This window comes from Pseudophryne corroboree, chromosome 10 (genome assembly GCF_028390025.1).
Source record: "Pseudophryne corroboree isolate aPseCor3 chromosome 10, aPseCor3.hap2, whole genome shotgun sequence".
NCBI lineage: Eukaryota > Metazoa > Chordata > Amphibia > Anura > Myobatrachidae > Pseudophryne > Pseudophryne corroboree.
Window position 1 is genome coordinate 293,447,773 of NC_086453.1, and position 20,547 is coordinate 293,468,319.

Consider the following 20,547-nt stretch of genomic DNA (forward strand, 5'->3'; position numbering starts at 1 on the left):
ACAGTTGTTAGAAGCACTTTAACAATAGCCGGCAGGACGCTGCTTACTCTATGTGCATAGAGTATTAGAGCCTCTGCTCATGGGTTACATTCACACTGACAGCGCTGGCGGTTGATAACAGTTGGGCGGCCGCGGCATCTGTGCATTGATGTCAGTGTGAATGTAACCCTTCAGCAGCGGCTCTATGCACATAGAGTAAGCAGCGTCCTGCCGGCTATTGTTACAGTGCTTCTAGCTCCTCTCCACGCAGGGGCGTCTGAACGGGGAAGGGGGGGGGAGTTGGCAGAGAGAGGCACCTGTCTACTTTAGAAGGGGAGCGGCAGACTGTCAGGTACTTAACCGCTGCCGGCTGCCGCACTGTACAGCTAATGTGCGGCAGCAGCAGCTCCTCCTGCTTCCTAGTCTGTCCTCGGTCAGGTGGTACCGAACTCCTCCTCCATCAGGATGCCGCCTCCTCTCTCGCAGTGACTCCACCCCCAACCACAGTGGCCAAACGCGCACCAACATCTCCGCCGCCGCAGGCATGTGGCAGCGGCTTTAATAGGCTCTAATTCAGCAGCTGCTTTGCCCCCTCACATTGATGCTGGCTGCATGTAGGGGGAGCTGCAGTGGCAGCGCGCAGCTCCTCCCGTCCCAAGCAGATCGGTGAAAGGAAAATAGGCAGTGTCAGCCCCTGAACTGAGGCAGTGACTGACTCCAGCATGCCTACTTACTGTGCGACAGCCAGGTTTGTGTCAGGGAGGCCGGGTGGGCAGTGTATTTTATTTATTTATCTATTATATTATATATATATATATATATATATATATATATATATATATATATATATATATATATGCTGGCTGAGTGAGGCACACATATATAATATACTGGCTGAGTGAGGCACACTGTCCCGATTACCGCAGCACCATGTGGATGAGTGCAGGAGTTTTGCTGTCTGTTATTGTGAGTGCATGTATGTACGGGTCATTCTGACCCGTTTGCTCGCTGCGTTTTAAAGCAACAGAGCGAACGGTTCCCTGCTGCACATGCGCCGGCGCATGCCAGACGGCCGAAGGCCGTAGCAGGGATACGATCGCCTCTGCCTGATTGACAGGCAGAGGCGATCGTTGGGTGGAGGCAGAACGGCGGAGTTTGGCCGCCGCTTCGTGGGTTTGGTCCGGCCAACACAGCCGCTGCGGGCTGGGGAGCGATGAGTAGCTCCCAGCCAGCACGCTAAAGCTGCGCTGGCCGGGAGCTACTCTTGAAGTGCAAAGGCATCGCCGCTGTGCGATGCCTTTGCACTTCTGCGAGGGGTGGCCGGCCTAACATGTGGGGCGGGCTAGCCCTGTGCTGGGCGTCCCCCCGCATGTCAGTGTGAATAATCGTAGCTGTGCTAAATTTAGCACAGCTACGATCAACTCGGAATGACCCCCTCTTTGTGTGTGTATGTATATTTTGCTCAAAGTGGGCCTGTATTGGGCCCTACACACTCGGCAAATGGCCGACGAGCTGCCCGATGGCCGATGCAGCCATCGGACAACCCAGCAGCGGGGGGTTGTGACGGGGGAGTGAAGTTTCTTCACCCTCCCACCCCGGTCACCCAGCTCCACAGCCCTGCATGCTAATATGGATGAGATTGTCCATATTGGCCTGCACATATAAATGATCTGGCACTAACGAAGAACAAGCTCCTGATTGGCTGCCGGTCCGCAGCAGATTTGAAATAGTAGCGCCACGGACATAGGAGCCGCAGTGCCACCAACAACAGCTTCCTCCTCCTTGCACCACCACCGCCCTCTGCCTCCTACTCTGCTACACCGCAGCTGCCCTCAGCCGCTCCGCCACCGCCTTTAGTCCTTCTGTGCACCTCTGCCTCCTTCGCACCATGCCGACCACAGCCTCCTCATCTATCGCACCGCATACCACATCATCCTTACCACCGCCGCTTCTAAATAGGTAATCTTGCCCTGCTGCTTTTCTCTCTCCCAGTTTCTATGTCCCTGCTGTCACTTTCCCTGTCCCTCAGTCACTCTCCCTGTCCCTATGTCCCTGCTGTTACTCTCCCTGAATTTTGTCTCATTCCATGAATTTAGGCTCATTCAGTGTGCTATAATGCGAATTTCAGCTCATTCCGTGTGCTATAATGGGAATTTCAGCTCATTCTGTGTGCTATAATGGGAATTTCAGCTCATTCTGTGTGCTATAATGGGAATTTCAGCTCATTCTGTCTGCTATAATGAGAATTTCGGCTCATACCGTATGCTATAATGGGAATTTCGGCTCATACCGTATGCTATAATGGGAATTTCGGCTCATACCGTGTGCTATACTGGGAATTTCGGGCTCATACTGTGTGCTATAATGGGAATTTCGGCTCATACCGTGTGCTATAATGTGAATTTCGGCTCATTTTGTGTACTATAATGTGAATTTCGGCTGATACCGTGTGCTATAATGTGAATTTCGGCCCATACTGTGTGTTATAATGTGAATTTCAGGCTCATACCGAGTGCTATAATGTGAATTTCGGCTCATACCGTGTGCTATAATGTGAATTTCGGCTCATACCGTGTGCTATAATGTGAATTTCGGCTCATACCGTGTGCTATAATGTGAATTTCGGTTCATACCGTGTGCTATAATGTGAATTTCGGTTCATACCGTGTGCTATAATGTGAATTTCGGCTCATTCTGTGTACTATAATGTGAATTTCGGCTCATTTTGTGTGCTAAAATGTGAATTTCGGCTCATACTGTGTGCTATAATGTGAAAGGGGCATCAGTACTAACTAGATAGTATAAGGGGTCCTACTATTGTGGTGCATAATGTGTATAAGGGGTATACGGTGTGGTAAACTACACTGAAGGACACGCCCCATTTTGAGTTGCCACGTCCACTTTTCCAACCTTCACTTTTCCATACCCCCACTTCAAAATTTCTAAAATGTTGTGTGTTATGTTCATGTTTGTCTTATCTGAGCACTTGCAAAGCTTGATGAAGGGTCCCGCTGTGGCCCGAAATGCTGCATTGTGATTACGCTTGTGCTGATGTTACTACTGCTTTATGCCACACATGAAACACACTCCTGAACTTGCAACCCTGGATATGTATGTATACATGCTTTGCTGTTGTGGCTATTAAATCTGCTTATATGAAAGACCTGGAGTGCCGTGTCTGCTCTGAATGAGACATCGTTCAGAATTATATATACACACACAAGGTATTGGAGAAACAGCAGGCACGGGATGTAGTTATGTGACCGCTGGTCACAACACATCCCCCTACATCCCACCCCTTGGGGGGGAGGGGGGGCGCAGCAGGCTGAAGTTTTGCCTAGGGCGTCGAGGAACCTTACACCGGCCCTGCACACATCGCACATACCTAGTTACGGCCCTGCCTACACCAATTATAAATACGCCACTAGGAGTTGGCCATTTTGTAACTTGAATCAATAATCATGAGAATGCAGTTTATTAGTTCACAACAAACTGGAGTCATTACTGAGAGATGACAGGCTTTGCGCTTACTGTATTTGACACCACTAGTTGTTATTACCCGCTTCAGAATCATTGAACGCATACCTCAGCGGAGGCAGCCATTTTGTTTTCTTGAACAACATTCCCAAGAAGCACATCAATGACTGAAGTGAAGAGAAAAAAATAATACATTCCACTCCTAGGATAAATCAGTTCTTGACGTTTAATTTCCATACTTCAATATAATTTTTTCTCTTTAAATTCCTAATTTTTCCTGTTGTTAAATTAAGGAAATCCAGGATTCCTAGCATGTTTTTCTTCTTATGGACAGTACTATAAGATGGACTTGCAATGCGTGCAGTTATTATTCATACTTTACTAGAATTACATTTAGCCTGTTTTTTTTTTTACTGCATTATACATTATGTAGTGTGTCCCCTTGATCTTGAATTTTGAATTCCTTAACAGAAATATAAAATAACCCAACACTAATATTCATTGTGCAGCTAAATAGTCTGGATAAATACCAAAAACATCCATTTACTCGCGTTTTGTTTCCATCTGTTCGTTCGCCAGGCAGAGATTGCTCATTTCTGGAACATAGTACTCTCTAATTTGCCCGCTGAGGATTCAAAAAGCAGAATTTTTCTATGAGTTTTGAGGCTTGTCGAGGTTGAACCTGGAGCACTCAGAGGGAAAAGCAAATACCCTGAGGGGGAGATCTCATCTAGCGTTACACAGCAGCAGAAAATAAAATCTTTGCACTTTCCAATGTCTTCTTCTTAGAAAACTTCAGCTTACGATCAAAACAAACCTCGTCTGAAATGCTGAGCCTCGGGGTTATTAGGTAATGAGTTAACCTGACAAACAGTGAGAAGAAACTAATAAAGACACAAGAGTTTCCTGCCTGTCTGCAAGCTTTTACCAGGCAGAGGAGAGCCACACGTGCAGTATCTATCAGTACTTGGAATTGTAACCAGGTATGGAGCTGGTGTGATCCAAAGGTGGGCACAGCAGCTTCTGCTGGCGTGTCCATTTGTGTGGCTTAATGTGCAAGGACTGTGACGCCCGCTGTCAGCATTTGTGCATGAAGTAATACTGATTGGTGCGTCCGTCTAGGCCACAATTGGTCGCGCCATTGAAACCTGCACTGTGTAATTTTTCCATATGACTGCAGCGTCTACTGCCTGTAGCTGTGTGCAGGGACGGCCTAAGGCCGCAAAGTAGTCCTGGCAATGTTTGTACGCGCATGACAAGGGGGACGTGGCATGGATCACGTGGGCATGCCATAAGTGAGGGGGGCCAGGCTTCATGGCATGCCCTCTATACCGGTCACAGGGGAAACAGAGGGAGGGCAGGCAGCTGAGCACAGAGCCGGAAGGCTGTACTGCTCAGCCAGCCCCACTCTCTTGTCACCAGACCGGCCCAACTGGCCATCGGCCCTTCTGACATTTGCCAGAACTGCCAGATGGCTGGTCCAGCCCTGGCTGTACGTGTGTGTACGCAGTGGCTTTCATTCACACGCCCACGACACTCTAGTGACACGCCCACTGAACAGACCATTATGCGTGCACACTACTTGTCACCTCCCAGTCACCACCCACCGCCCAACACTTTTCCACAGCATTTCTGATGCTATGTATCTCAATCGTATCCACTGTAGGAGTTTTTAGGAATTTTCCCACATTCGCAAAAATCCCTCAACTGCGTGAACATGGGGTCATTGCGTGTGGTATGCAGGCGGCTCTGAATCAGGTCTTTTGTGAGCTGTTTGGTATGAGAGGTACTTGCACTCACTGGCGTTTCTATAAGGGGTGCAGTGTGTGCGGTGCACATGGGGCCCCTGAGTCCAGAGGGGGCCCCCACCACGCACGCTGCACCCATTTTCTGAATACTCACCCCTTCGGAGTCCCGCGGCGACGCCCATGGCGGTGTTAAAACTCCATGAAATTTGGCCATTTTCACAGAGTTCTGCGCATGCGCAGTAGAGAAATCTCAGGGAAAATGGGCGCCACGCCATTTTCCCGGAGATCTGCGCATGCGCAGTAGAGTCTGAGCACTCTAACGCTCAGACTCTCAGCACTGCCGGTAGAGAGGAGGGGGCCCGAACGGAGGAGGCTGCACCGGGGCCGCCTCCTCTGTTAAAGCACCCCTGCTTGCACTTCATAAATAATTAAATATTCACTTCACAGGTAATTTAAAATACACTAGTGACCTGGTGGAGGAAGCCATTTTATGTACTAAACCAATCATATTCTGCAGCCTAATTAGTATAGTCAGGGGAGTAGGCCCGTAGTTACGGACAGCCAAGTGAGTCAAACATAATGAGGCCACGCCCTACCTTTCCAAGGAGGCGTGGCTATGCCATGCTTTACATATTTTTAATGTTGTGAGGCATATTGTACCCTTCGTCTACACGCTGTGTGCTTAGCTAATATCAGACTTAGGGGGAGATGTACTAAGCAGTGAAAAAAGTGGAGTAGTTGCTCATGGCAACAAATCAGCATTGAAGTAACATTTATAATTTGCAGAGCAGCTGATTGGTTACCATGAGCAACCTCTCCACTGGCTCACTTCTCCACTCTTTTCACTGCGTAGTACATCTCCCCCATAAGCTGATCAGTTCATTAGGAACCTGTGACTTCATGCCTCAGTTAGAGTGACCATTTTATCCCTTTTACCTGGGAGGCTCATGGATTACACAGGTTCTGTGGCTGATTAAAACCAGCCGAAATGTAGGCTTGAAGTCTGTCAGCCACAGAACCGGTGTAATCCATGAGCGTCCCAGGTAAAAGGGATAATATGGTTACCCGACCTCAGTGATATCTGCCCTCCTAGAGTATTAGTAGCCTACGTACATGCAAAAGGTGATAACCCCGCAAAATGGAGCCCACTCCCCTCTCTCTCATGTATAGACCATTAAGGTAGTGACAGATGCTTTTGAATTAGACAGTTTTGCAGCCTATATAACGCTACATCTGAGAATTTCACTATGCACTAAGGCAGGCATGTCCAAACTGCGGCCCTCCAGCTGTTGTGAAACTACATATCCCAGCAAGCCCTGACACAGTTTTGCTGACAGAGAATGCTAAAACTGTGTCAGGGCATGCTGGGATGTGTAGTTTCTCAACAGCTGGAGGGCCGCAGTTTGGACATGCCTGCACTAAGGGAATACTGATGCCATGGTAGACAAAAGCAATCAAACTGTACAAACTGAGTCTCTGGGTGCAGGGGGAACAAATTGATTTTGTCTATGTCACAAAGAGATGGCATTAGGTTTTGAACCCGTGTTTTCAGAAAGTGGCTTTGCTATTAGAAGAGCAGACCTCCGTTACTGCTCAGTCCTGCCTCACTGGCCTGCATTTAGCATGTCTGCTTTCAATAAGGGGATGAGACACATAACATGCTGGTTTGATTTTAAAAAGACACACCAGATAATGCAAACATATATTTTAAATCTACAATACACAGCATAGGGTATATATCAGTTGTGACACGGACACCTTCGAGATGGTGCTCACAATGTAACTTGCTTTGTCAGGATGGTGGACAACTGTCACATAACCAAATAATTTACTCCTGTGGATCCCTAGCACTAAGGTAACACAGGGCCTGATTGAGAGTTGTACGCTATAAGCATCTCTGCTGCATCTTTGTATGGCACAGCGACTTGGAGGCACTGGGAGTGAACTTGCAGATAGTGTCTTACACATGCACAGTACACATTCTGCGCATGCGCAGTCCTACCACCATTGTGTTTGCATACAACTCATACTTGCCTGCTTTTGAAAAGTAGTTTCAGGGAGATTGTAGGAGCGCCGTTGAGGGGGCGTGTCATGTTCCAGCCAAAGGGGCGTGTCTAGCTCCACTAATGGGCATATCTATTTCCACTCAGAAGTGTGTCCTGCAGTGGTAGGTGAAAACTACAGTATGAAGAGCAGCAACAACAGAGGGTTATATAATATGTATATAATGAGTCGCGTACAGAGTGTTATATCAATACCTATATAGTGAGTAGGGTACAGAGGGTGATTTAATATGTATATATTGTATATACTCTCTGTACCCTACTCACTTATGTACCTATTATATCACCCTATGTACCCTGCTCATTGTGCATATTATTTAACACTCTGTACCCTACCCAGTTTGTTCCCTTTCCCCTGCAACACCCTGTCAAGCCAAGCCACCATGAATCCCATCCGTGACGCAGTCAGGTTTAATTTGATTTGCTAGCATTTTACAGAACTGTCACCATGGGGGTAAAGAGGTCACCGCTGCGGCTGCCGATGCCGCCGCTGAGACTGCCGTCTCCGCCCATGCACACTTCCGCTCAGCCTCTCCTGTGTGCACTGCTGGGCGCCCACCGCTACTCACCACTGTGTGGTGGACGGCACTTAAATAACACGACCTCAAGCGTTGGGACGTCAACCGTGCAGGCACCGCCCCAAAAAATTTAGGACATGTGAAAAAACGGGAGGACCCAGAAGATTTGCGGGGCAGTCGGAGGCTCCTCTGAATACGGGAGGGTAGGCAAGTATGCTCTCAGGCAGACCCTGCTGTTCTCAACAGACTCACAACTGCCCTGATGAATAATAATACACAGAAAACGTGCAAATGCAGAGCAGCTGACAGCACACATAGGAAACTAGGGGACAGTGTAATATAGCAATTTGCACCAATGCTGACATGCATGCCCAACAATACCAGGTGTCTCACTGGGCATGCAGCAGGAGGAAAACAGGGCATGGAGAGAGAGGTAAGCATATGACCTCCTCACCTGCACACACTAAATACTCAGAATGGAATCCGTAGGTCCTATGTACTAGTAGCACCACGTGACCAGGGGAACCCACTCCCCCATTAGGTCCCTCACCTGACTCCCTCTGATGACTGTCACCTGTTAAACGGAAGCCTCTCCTCTTTATCTCTCTATAGCAGCCAGGAACCGCTTTGCCATATCACCCAGCGCTCCTCCTCACGCCTCTCTCCGTCACTCCAGCGCCTACATAGAGGAGCTACAGCCCCTCACGTACCCAGCAGCACTTATATAGCAGAGCCCAGCCCCAACCCGTTCCCGCTCTCCTAAGAACCACGCTACTTCGATCCTGCCAATCAACGCGCACAGCCCCGCCTCCCACCGTGACTGCAGCAGGCTGCATGCTGTCAATCACGGTGAGTGCTCTGCCCCTCTCGCCGCTACAATTCCGCAAGTCTTCACCTGTGCTGCCTCCATCACTGGCACTTTCAGACTAGTGCATCCGCAGTCAGCATTAACCCAAAGTACAATAAAATAAACAAAACAAGATTTGTGGGGAAGCGGGAGGGTCGGTTAAAAAACGTGAGCCTCCCGTTAAATGCGGGAGGGTAGGCAACTCTGACACAACTATGATTCAGCTTTTTAAAGCTTAAGCCCCACCCCAGCTTTATCCTGATTGGCTGGATTAAATTCCTGTTTCCCTTTCCCTCAGACAAACAGTTGCCTGCAGCTCTGACTAGATAAAAACTGACTAACCCAGGTGCTCTGCTTGGCTGGTCTAACTGCAGCTCTGCCTTGTATTATACTGAATCAGTAATGTTTGTTGAATTGCATTGGAAAGTTTGTGGAGCTGTAAGCCATTCACTCTGCCACACAAAGTGGTAGAATCCAATTGCAGGCAAAGCGGCAAGTTACTGCAGTGATGACTCACCGGCACCCCTTGCGCTCAGCCCGATTTTGCGCATTATTGCTTACAGCCCTATGAGACTGTGAGCAGTTTTTGCAATTTCAAGCTGCCACAAAGTGTGGCTGTGTACAGTACAATGACATATATTTATTGCAAACTACTAATCCCATTTATTTCTTCCTCATTAAGGGGTCTGTTCATGAAGCTGTGAAAAGAGTGGAGAAGTTGCCCACGGCAACCAATCAGCTGCTCTGTATAATTTTATAGTATGCAAATTATAAATGTTACTTCAATGCTGATTAGTTGCCATGGGCAACATCTCCACTGGCTCACTTCTCCACTCTTTTCACTGCTTCATGAATAGACCCCATAGCAGTTAGAAAAAAAATCAAAATAGTCCAATCAGAGCAGACATATTACAGTCTGTCACAAATTGGTGGTTATTCTCTAACAAGGTGTTCGCGCACTGTGACTCTTATCAACCAATCAGACGCTTGCATTTATTGCCCAACATGCACTGGATTCATTAAAGCTCATTACTCAGTGGTTGCTATGGTAACTGCACTTACGCATTTTGCCAGTGACAATACCTATCTCAGTTTGTGAAGGAATAAGAATTGGATATCAGCTGATGAGCATTCAGCAACCAGAATAGATTATAATGAAATTCTGAGAGTACGAATGAAAACTGTATCACGATTTGATACAGGTCAATTTGTGTCATTCTGCCAATCACAAGCAGAATACGGTCACAATTATGGCATAATAATCATAACTAATGAGGCGTTAGCTAGAGAGAGAGAAAACCTAGACAACACAAATACATAGAATACATCTCCGCTAATAGAATGTATGCTATATTTTGATTTATGCTTCTCCTGATAAGTAGAGGCGAGCCCATAAGTAACAGCTGAAGTAAAAAGGTCACGTCTCCAAAGACTAATCATTTTCCTGATGGTGAACTTTGTAAATGAGTGTTGTTGTGGAAGTTATATACTGTATTCCATTAGAGGGTGCTTATTTTGCTAGCTCATCAATTTACAGGGAGTGGGGAATGAAATATATTTTTCCTGTAGCAGAGTGACATTCAAAAGTGTGGATCCCTTTCGCTGTGTATAAATACAGCTGTCTGTTTTCCTTTGATGCTGGGAGAGATTCATCTGGTATGAAAAATAATTTGAAACACTCACAAATGTATAAGACAAACTTCCTATATATGTTTCGGTTATTGCTCTGGGTTGCACCATATTGATGACTGCAGCAGATCTGTTATAGACAAGGCAGAATCGCATTACCCTCCCTTTTACTTTCACAGCCTTGTGGCAGCGCTATTCAGTGTCTGGAGAACTGGAGCATGAGGGGCTGGTCATCCACCAGAGGAGGGGTGGTCAGCCATCGCAGACGATTGGCTACCAAATCTTGGTGTCGTATTTATAGAAGTGAACCAAGAACTTATGTTTATCAGCAGGGGTGCCGAGGGGCGGGGGGAAGGGGAAAGGGTACTAATTACCCTGGCCCAGGTCCTTTCCCTTACCTGGCAGCAGCTGGCCACAATGAGCTGTAGTTTGGCCAGGGATGCACTTAAAAGTAAAAAAAAAAAAAACTGTCTTTTTCTCTAAGGGTGCATGGCCACACCTCCTGTGATTAGGTCACACGCTCTGAAAAGTACCTGGGCCCAGCCAGGCTCTCTACTGCCCTGTTTATCAGTGGTCCTTCACCACTAGGTAAGTGGCCCTCTAATAGAGTAATGTCCAACCCTGGCGCTATATTATTATTATTGACCATCATATGTTTTTATTCTATATTTGCAGGACTAACATCAGAAATGTTGGGCCCAGTGTAAATGAAACAGACAGGTCCTTTCCATCTACTCAACTGCTATGGTGCCCCCCTCCTCACAGTACTGATGTGCACCACATACCTTTCAGCCCTCCTTATGCCATCAGGCACAGATGGTAAAGCAGACAGTGGGACAAATGGGGAAGGGTCAGAGGTACACACGGGGAAGGGAGCAGAGGCACACATGGGGAAAGGCACACATGGGGAAGGGAGCAGAGGCACATATGGGGAAAGGCACACATGGGAAAGGGAGCAGAGGCACACGTGAGGAAGGGGACAGAGGTACAAATAGGGAAAGGCATGTAGGCACACATGGGCAAGGAGACAGAGGCACACATGGGCAAGGGAGACAAGGCACACATCAGCAAGGGGCAGAGGCATAGGTGGGGAAAGGGGTGGAGGCACAGATGAGGAAAGGAGAAGTGGCACACATGGAGATGTGGCAAAGGCACAGATGAGGAAGGAGCAGAGGTATATATTGAGGAGGCGGCAGAAGCACAGATTTGGAAGGGAGCAGAAGCAAACATGGGGAATAGTGCATAGAAACATGGGGAAGGGAGCAGAGGAACAGATGGGGAAGGGCATAGAGCCGAGGCACACATGGGGAAGGGAACAGAGGCACACATGGGGAAGGGAACAGAGGCACACATGGGGAAGGGAGCAGAGGCACACATTCGGAAGGGAACAGAGGCACACATGGGGAAGGGAGCAAGAGGCATGCATGTGGAAGGAGGCAAAAGCACAGATTGGGAAGGAAGCAGAGGCAGACATGGGGAATGGGGCATAGACACATGGGAAAGGGAGCAGAGGCAAACATAGCGATGGGGTTAGAGGCACAAATGGGGACGGAATAAGAGGCAGGCATGGGGAAGAGAGCAGAGGCACAAATGTGGAAGAAAGCAGATACACACATGGGGAATGGACCAGATCCTGGTTTTGCCGTGTAAACTGCCACTTTAAAAATAAGGGCAGACTTGCACTAAGTCCCCCACTTCCAGCAGTGCGCAGGCTATTACATTTAGCGGGATGTAGTTATGTGACCGGCGGTAAGCAGACCGCCGGTCACAATACCTCCCCCTACATCCCGCCCACTTACAATCCTGACAGTCGGCATGCCGACTAACAGGGACTATTCCCACTCGTGGGTGTCCATGACACCCATAGAGTGGGAATACAACCTGTGGCGAGTGCAGCTCGCCACCGAGACCGCAAGGGGCTTATTGCGTTCATCCCCCCTTGCCGACATACCGCCGCCAGGATCCCGTCGTCAGTATGCTGCCCGACGGTCACGTATACGCAACCCACATTTAGCCTATAGTGTGGGGGAAGAAGAGGCACAGCTGTTGAGAGGGAGAGAAGCGGAGGCACAGCATGGGAGCATCTGAGTGCTTGAGTACCCACAGTACCCTCCTGACAGAGGTCCTGTGTATTTTATATAGATAACTACACAGTAACATTTCTGTACATGGATGACTGCGCTGTACAATGCGACAGATGCACATGAGGAAATTATGCTGCTTTTCACAAAGAAACATTTCTTGGAGGACATGCTCATGCACAAGTGGCTCATGCAGACCGGCCATTACACCTGTGTGCAGGTACTGTATAATTTTTGCACCTAGTACAGGGTAGGCACAAGGACACACTGATGATGATGACTTGTAGTAAACCAGGTGCATATTCTAGACATGAAGAGGTGGCACATCTAGAGGTGTAGTGATTATAGCTATGCACGCTGCAGAGTGGATGAATCTCCTGGATAGGCCCAAACCCTCGCCCAACATTGCATTCTACGTTCATGAAGTCCACTGAAAATTTGTCACCTTTGGTTGGAATCCACAGCATTTATTGGGTTCGGCTGGAGGTCTTGCCAATAGTAGGGTACCCTTGGGTACCGTTGTTGAGTCACTTAGCCGCATTCTCATAGACATTACATGGCGGTCAGTAATCGACTACATTTGCGGTCACTACTATACAAGAATTGGGTAATACTACAAATGTGCAACCATGCTATCTGTCTGGAAATGTTACCAGACAGGAGAGAAAGCTATATTACCTTGAACTGACAGGTATCTTTTTTTTTCTCCAGAGAACATGAAGAGATGTCTAAATGATAAATCTATTTTTCTGGCAACTGGCTTCTAGTTTAACCTCCTCTGGCCTCTCCTGTGATTTCTGTCATTATACCTGGAGTGAGTGGTTTGCTTTTTTTTCTCTTGGAAAATCCATTCTTTTAAGGACTACATGCATCCATCTCATGGTGTGAGAAACACACACTTTATGGGCAGTATTATTACCAAAAATGTGAAGTATAATATTTTCTGAGGCCTTAAGCCCAACGTTGTAAGGAATGCTATATGACTGCAGAAGACAGTCCTCTTGTATACTGAATTGTACTGAGAACTGAATTCTTGAAGGGTCTGCAAACATTTGAATGTTTTCATTACTCAATTCCAACCTTAACAGGCATTTCATGCAGAACCCATGTGACCTCTGTATAGTATGTTCTCAAGAAAACGGCCATATGGCTGCAAAATCTTTGGAAGTAAGAAAAACAAGGGGATGAGGTCAGGATCCCGGCAGTTGAGATTCCGACAGTCAAAATGCCAACAGAGGAATCCCAACGTTCAGAATCCTGATGGTAAGTACTGGTGTTAGAATTAGCGTTAGGCATTAGGGGGTGGGTTAGGTTTAGTGTGTGGGGGGAGGGTTAGGTTAGGCTGCAGGAGGAGATGGTTAGGATGCAGAATGGGTGGGTTAGGGGTAGGGTTAAAATATTTACCAGGATCTGCTAGGATTCTGAACATCGGGATTCCGCTTTTGGGATTCTGACTGCCAGTATTCTGATACCATCCAGTAGAAAGTGTTCCAGAATAGTATTAATGTTGCATACCAAGTTAGATTACTCTAATTGATTAGCAAGTAGGATGTATATTATCTTTATTTTATATACAGTAGATGTGCATTTAATATTACAACCTTCACACCTCTACCCAGTGCTATTGAGCACTCTGCTTCTTCCAATATATAACGCCTAGTGTGTGGTTTCCTTCCCTTCCTCATAGCATGACATAGGTTGTTCTGTCGTCACACACTTCAAAGCTGTAGACAATCAGGCAAAGAAGACTGAGTAGACCCTATTCCGAAGCACCATAAAATGGCATTTGTTACCTTTATTGTAAATTGATACATACGATGAGAGTTTTTAAGATGAAGATTTTGTTGAGATGATAATGGTAATGACCGATGATGGATGAATATTGGAAGCAGGAATTACAGTAAGTGGCAAATGTATGAAATGTAAGCTGAGAAGAAGGAGCAGTGTACCAGTCCTATGAAGGTCTGCATTAGGAGTCCAGGACCCTGCATCACCGCCGCCCAACTGCCCTTGCTTCTTGCAGCATCACTTGGAGAAACCTTTGGACTCTCCAGACATGCACACTCCCCAACAGCCCCACTCCCTTGTCGTGATGTATTTATGTCATCAGTCAAGGGTCGTGTCAGGGATGTGGCCGGCACAGGGCACAAAGCAGCCTGTTATGGTACTGGTTTGTCAGTCATTCCATATCCCGACCTTGTACTCTCATATTGCATGTTTGCACGTTGAGCAGATAGAGACTCGATTCATGACACCTCATCATACAGCTGCACAGTATATCAGCCAGAGCTCTATGTAGATCTGATTCACAATGAGACTCCCAGTTTGGAAATGACAATTTTTCTCAAGAAAATAGGTCATTTTTAGATATAAAAAAAATAAAATTCCCTCCAAGAAGAATTAGGAGACACACTAACAACTGCGGCAACGTGAGATTGGCTACAAATGCTTGATGCTGTTTCGACTGTCGCAAATGGCAATTTGGATCTTACAAAACTGCTTCTCAATGTTATTGCTGACATGGTAGCTATCCATCATTGCCGCGGCAATACTCACTTTATCCCTTAACCTTTACGTATCTTCACATGAATCTCTAAAATCAATATTTCTATACAGAAGAAAAATACTACATTTATTATTCAGGGCTAAAATTTGGCTAAATTGAGGTAATGATGCGCGGCGGAGGAGAGAAGAAGTGGATTTGGTGACAAGGAATAATCACTTGCAATTGTCCAGTATTGATATTTATTTAGTGATCTACTGAAGTGATAAACACTACATCTGCATGGGGCAGGCTATAATGGCGCTGGGTAAAAGGTTGTAGATATTACTGAAGCGTTAAAGAACCGGTGCAGAACAACAAACCATTCGGGCACAGTTTAGTTTTTGTTGTTCTGCCTTATAAAACAAAAGTTTACCGCCGGCAAATACCTGCCACGCCTTTTCATGGAGAAGCTTATTTGGTATCATTATAGCACTTGTGTTGCCACATTACCTTTTATGTTGTCGACATCTCAGGATGTTGTCATCAGCAGGAAATAATGGGAAACATGCTTATAATAAATATAAAGTATATGTGGCTTTTACGTGTTTTATTTTCATATTCTTAATACATTTATTTTCAATCTTCATACCATTTTTCTTTCTTTTATTAGTGATACTTAGGGATATATCTACTAAGCCTTGGATGGAGATAAAGTCGCTGGAGATAAAGTATCAGCCAATCGGCTCCTAACTGTCATTTTTCAAACCCAGCCTGTGGCATAGCAGTTAGAAGCCGATTGGTTGGAACTTCATCTCCGGGTACTTTCTCTCCATCCAAGGCTTAGTAAATAGACCAATTAAAGCCCAAATGTGGACTAGCTGACTCATACCTGGCCATATCATCAAAGACTGGTCTGGTGAAGTGCTATGCCAGTGGTTCCCAAACTTTTTTGAATCACGGCGCCCTAGAGTATTGTATTTTTTTTTTCACGGCACCCCAGGGCCATAAGTTTCTTATTGAGATATTTAGAAAAAATATGAAATTAAGTAAATTGTGTTTATATGTCATCCTAGGTTCAGTTATGTGGTGAGGGACATGATTCCCTTCTGTTTGTCCACATAGTTTTAGTTTATGACTGGAAGCCACAACCACTGGTTTTGTCTATTACATTGATCATAAATAATTTGAACTGGTCTTGGACCGGAATCGGTATGGTATACACGCGCACCCCAACAAGTGTCCTGAGCCACCCCAGGGTGCCATGGCACACAGATTGAGAACCACTGCGCTATAGCTGACTGCTCTTGGCCAGTATAACTCAGTTTCCCCCCAGTGATAGTTTGGGCGGGATGTACTAAAGAAGAAATGCAGTAAAAATGCAGTTTTCAGGGTTTTTACCGTATTTCCATATGTACTAAAGCCCCAACGCCGGGGCTCCGATGTGGAGGAGCTGGCGTTACCCTATAGAAGCCTATGGGCTTCTAACTGCACGCGCTGTGTAAGGGATCTGATCGGATCCCTCCCTGCATGCCCCATGGCCGCAGCGTGACTCTGGATATGGGCAGACGGACTCGAAGGTCATAAATTCGGAAGTCCAGGGACGGGAGCGATAGGGAAGGACTGCTCTTATTGGGAGAGCTGTCCTTTATGATACTAATTGCATATGTTAGTGCATAGGCGATTAGTATCATTGCAATGTGTGGCGGGATGCACACCGTAAGTTTAGTACATCCCACTCTTTATCATAAAAAAAGAGAGAGTGTTCTAACACTACAATACAAAGAAACAGAAAAATGGCATTCACTGACGGAATTGGGGCTGCCCTGAAAAATAGTCTGGAAATATTTGGTGGTTTTGTTTTTTTATCACAAACAAATACAGAGATTATGGGCCGGATGTAATAGCGACCAAGTTCGGCAGCCGTGCGGGATGCCCGCCGAACTCAGACTTTTTTTTAAAGGGGCAATCATACAAGGCACGGTTTAGCCTTGTACATAATTGCCCCTTTAAAAAAACATCCGTGTTTGGTGGGCGTCACACACGACCACCGAACTCGGGCACTAGTACATCCGGCCCCATATCTGCCTATGTCATATCTGTTTCTGCTTTTCTGCCACCCTCAGGTAATTTTTTTTAGCCTGCCCTCCTGACCCAACAGTGCTCTTAAATAATACCTCTCATCAGTCCAGGGTCGTCTTAACAGTCTTGTATGCCATGAGCAAAGCAATGCACTGTAGCCCCTACACACCCATTAATGGGAACCAATTAAAAAGAGTCATAAGTTGCCCTTCCTGCGGTCCTGCATCGTCTCTCCACATTTCCATACAGTGAATGGCTGTCAGCACTACGATTGGTGAATAGCTCCAGCCATCCACCTTTCAGCATGCTGACAGCCATTCACTGTCAGGCTGCAGACTGTGATAAGGTAAAGAATGCCCCCTGGCCGCTCTGACTCTGTGACACCACCGACCCCTGCTCGAAGGCCCCTGGAATTGCGGGGACCCGGGCAGCTGGCCAGTGTGCCTACACGTTAAGATAGCCCTGGTTGTAGCCATGACCCCATCCTGCTTCGTAGACCTCCAATGTTGCAATATATGCTGTAACCCAACTCCCTCCATATCTACCCCACCTTTAAAAAAACGAAAAATGTCTACAAGAAATAGATAATAATCATGGATTTGGTTTAGAATGGCAGCCACAAATGATTAAGAAAAAGGTTCATAATATAAGTCATGAAAATGTAGAAGACGGGGTAGAATGAGGCAGGTTGTTTAAAAACATGTTCGGTGTATTTAAAAATGACAATAAAGTTGTCATATTTGAAAAGGGTGTGGCCTATGGACTGGGGTGTGGGTATCTGTAATGGGGTGTGCATAAATCAGAGGCATGGCCAGTTATGTTCTGCAAATGTTGGCAAGTGTATGCTGCGTAGTCTGTAAATGTTCCTATGTCCCTCCAAGTTAATGTGTTTTTTTCTGCTGCTTTAAATAGAATTATACAGAACTTTGTTGCCATATCCCCAATATTCAGAATGGATGCGCTGCAGAATATGAGCCGATCACTCCACAAAGCCAGGTACATATAGGAGAACAATAGCATTAGTTCTTTTTAAGATCCAACCACAATAAAACAATAGTACCTGTGAAAGCTGTTCTCATAAAGTAACAACAGTTCCATCTCTCTGTAGGTTGTCTAATTTCTTCATTCCCCTGATCTTCTTTCTCATTCATCTTAACTACACAGGCACCCATTCATTCACGCATCTATTTCATTCTCTTATTTTATCCTCTGCAGGATGTCATTCACTTATCCGGTGCAGACATTCAATCACCGCTTTAGCCATCAATTGTTCTGCTCACTACGGAGTGACATCTGAATGCTATGCATGGTGAATAGCAATGTTACAGCGCTCTCTCGCTGAGCTGGTTATTCCTTCCACTGGGCTGCAACTGTCAACGCTATTGAATGAAGAAGAATTTTCCAAACTCTTCTGCAAAATGTTGGCCCTGTTCCAAATTAGAAAGTCAAATTGTACATGTTTCGTCATTGGTGTTACTAACCCAACAACTCATATACTCCTTTCAGACATAAGCCAAACCCCATTATTTTGCGGTACATGTGTATGGACTCGGGTCCTGCTTATGTCTTAAAAATGGTCTGATCCGGGTTAACATTCCCTGGTCCGCGAACCTGCAACTGACCAGTGTTATTCCCGGGACCTGCAACCCGGGTTGTGTGTGAAAGCAGAGCCGGCCCTAACCAATATGATGCCCTAGGCAAGATTTTGGCTGGTGCCCCCTAGCACCGCCGCTAGTTCTGCAGGAGATGCCTGACATGAGTCAGCTGGCAGATATGCTACCGTTGGGCGCCTTTTGTTTACGAAAATGCATCTTATTTGCATTACTATGTGGTTATGATGCACAAGCATATTCTGCTGATTAAAATGATATGCAGCATGCCTATTTTCTATGTGCAACTGCGGCTGTATCTGCATACGAAATGCTACATTACAGTGATTTCCAGGAATAAACTGCAACGTAGCATTTCGTATGCAGATACAGCCGCAGTCACACACAGAATATAGGCATGCCGCATATCATTTTAATCAGCAGAAGCTGCTGGTGCCCCTAAGCATACCAAATGCCCTAGGCATTTGCCTAGCTTGCCTATGCCTAAGGCCGGCTCTGTGTGAAAGGTATGAAAAGAAATTCATTGGTGGGGGACAGTAGTGCTTGTAGATTACATCATCTCAAAGCACCCACTGGAAGCCGGAAGACCCGGGTCCAGTTTGAAGAGTGACGACCTGGAAATAAACTGGGTTGCCACCCATGTGCCACAGAAAACCCCGGCTTCAACCCATGCTCAGTATTACGGGTCCCAGCCGGGTTAAAGACAGGGTTTATGCCTGAAAGATGTATAAAACAGTGGAATAAAATGCTATCATCATTGCCCCTGTCTTACTTATACTGTACATTCATTACAATGTAAATATCAAACACTGTACAGGAGTGCTGGAATCTGTGTCTGCAGGGTCCTGACCAGAGCCTAGTTAAGACCCCATGGTGGGACTCTTAGCCATATACATATTCTCCTTTTTCCAGCTGTATAAAATTCCCACATAAAACAGGGATGAGGTAATCAGGTCTCCACAGTGTTCACTGGGCCTAAACAAGAGATTAGGTTGCCTCTTTGATTATCTGGCTCTACCTTGGATTTGGGACCCTGGAACCATGAACCGTTGGTGTCCTAGGCTAGACAAGATTGAAAAACACTAACAGAACTTAATGGGAGGGATTCAAATCTTTTCTGCCCCCTCCCGCCCCCATCGCGTCCGCCGGCAGTATTCAAATGTTACTGCCGAGGGTTGCGATATCAGCATTTCAGCTCGCCACCCCCAGGGGTGGCGAGCTGAAACGCGTGAAAAGTGACCCGTTTGGACGCCCAAATGGGACTTTTCACGATCGCGCCCATGTCTTTAGTCGGGTTTAGCTGCTTTATGCGGCTAAACCCGGCTCTTATGGGCGCAATCAGCGCGAAAACGGGGGTCATTAGAATATCGCCCCGCGATCTCCCGTCACTGTAGACGGGAGATCAGGGGCAATAAAAGATTTGAATCTCGCCCACTGTATCTAAACACATTTTTGTACTAATAGAAAAGGGCTAATAGATAGATAGATAGATAGATAGATAGATAGATAGATAGATATGATACAGAGAGAGAGGCAGATAAACAGGTAGCTAGACAGATAGATATATACTGTATGAGAAGACAGACAGATATAATATAGTTTGATATAAGAGATAGTTAGATATGAGATGAATGGAGAGCTATGAGTAGAGAGATAGACGTATTGCGTCTTTACATAAAAAATAAATCGCCATTTAAAAGTTAAATAACAGAATCATGTGAATTATAAAGTCTGTCCTTGTTTAAAACTCCAGTCATATCTCTTTGCTGTTGGAAGCTAACGTAGTCTCATGCCGGGAATTGAACAATGTTCCAATTGGGTCCCTGCTGTGAAAAGACGCAACAGGATCATTAATCAGCCCCATATCTCCATTATATTGATGCCTGCATTTCTTACTCTCACATAGATAAAATGTGTGGAGTGATTTTATCCAGGCACTTCTTAAAGGGGCCGCACTGCAGGATCTGTGTACAAATCAAAGTGTTTTTATTAAGATCCTCATCATTAAGCAGAAGCAGGCATATAGTCAGA

At 46.1% G+C, this 20,547-nt stretch overlaps 1 protein-coding gene and 1 long non-coding RNA gene across 9 annotated transcripts in view; one reads left to right on the forward strand and one right to left on the reverse strand.

Annotated features, from left to right (window-relative positions):
• Positions 1-20,547, reverse strand: part of CAMTA1 (calmodulin binding transcription activator 1) — a 2,328,268-nt gene that overhangs the window by 770,189 nt on the left and 1,537,532 nt on the right. The window lies entirely within an intron of this gene.
• Positions 108-18,776, forward strand: LOC134965553 (uncharacterized). Its single transcript, XR_010188432.1, has 3 exons — positions 108-727; positions 17,819-17,902; positions 18,122-18,776. It is a non-coding gene; the product is annotated as an uncharacterized LOC134965553 (long non-coding RNA).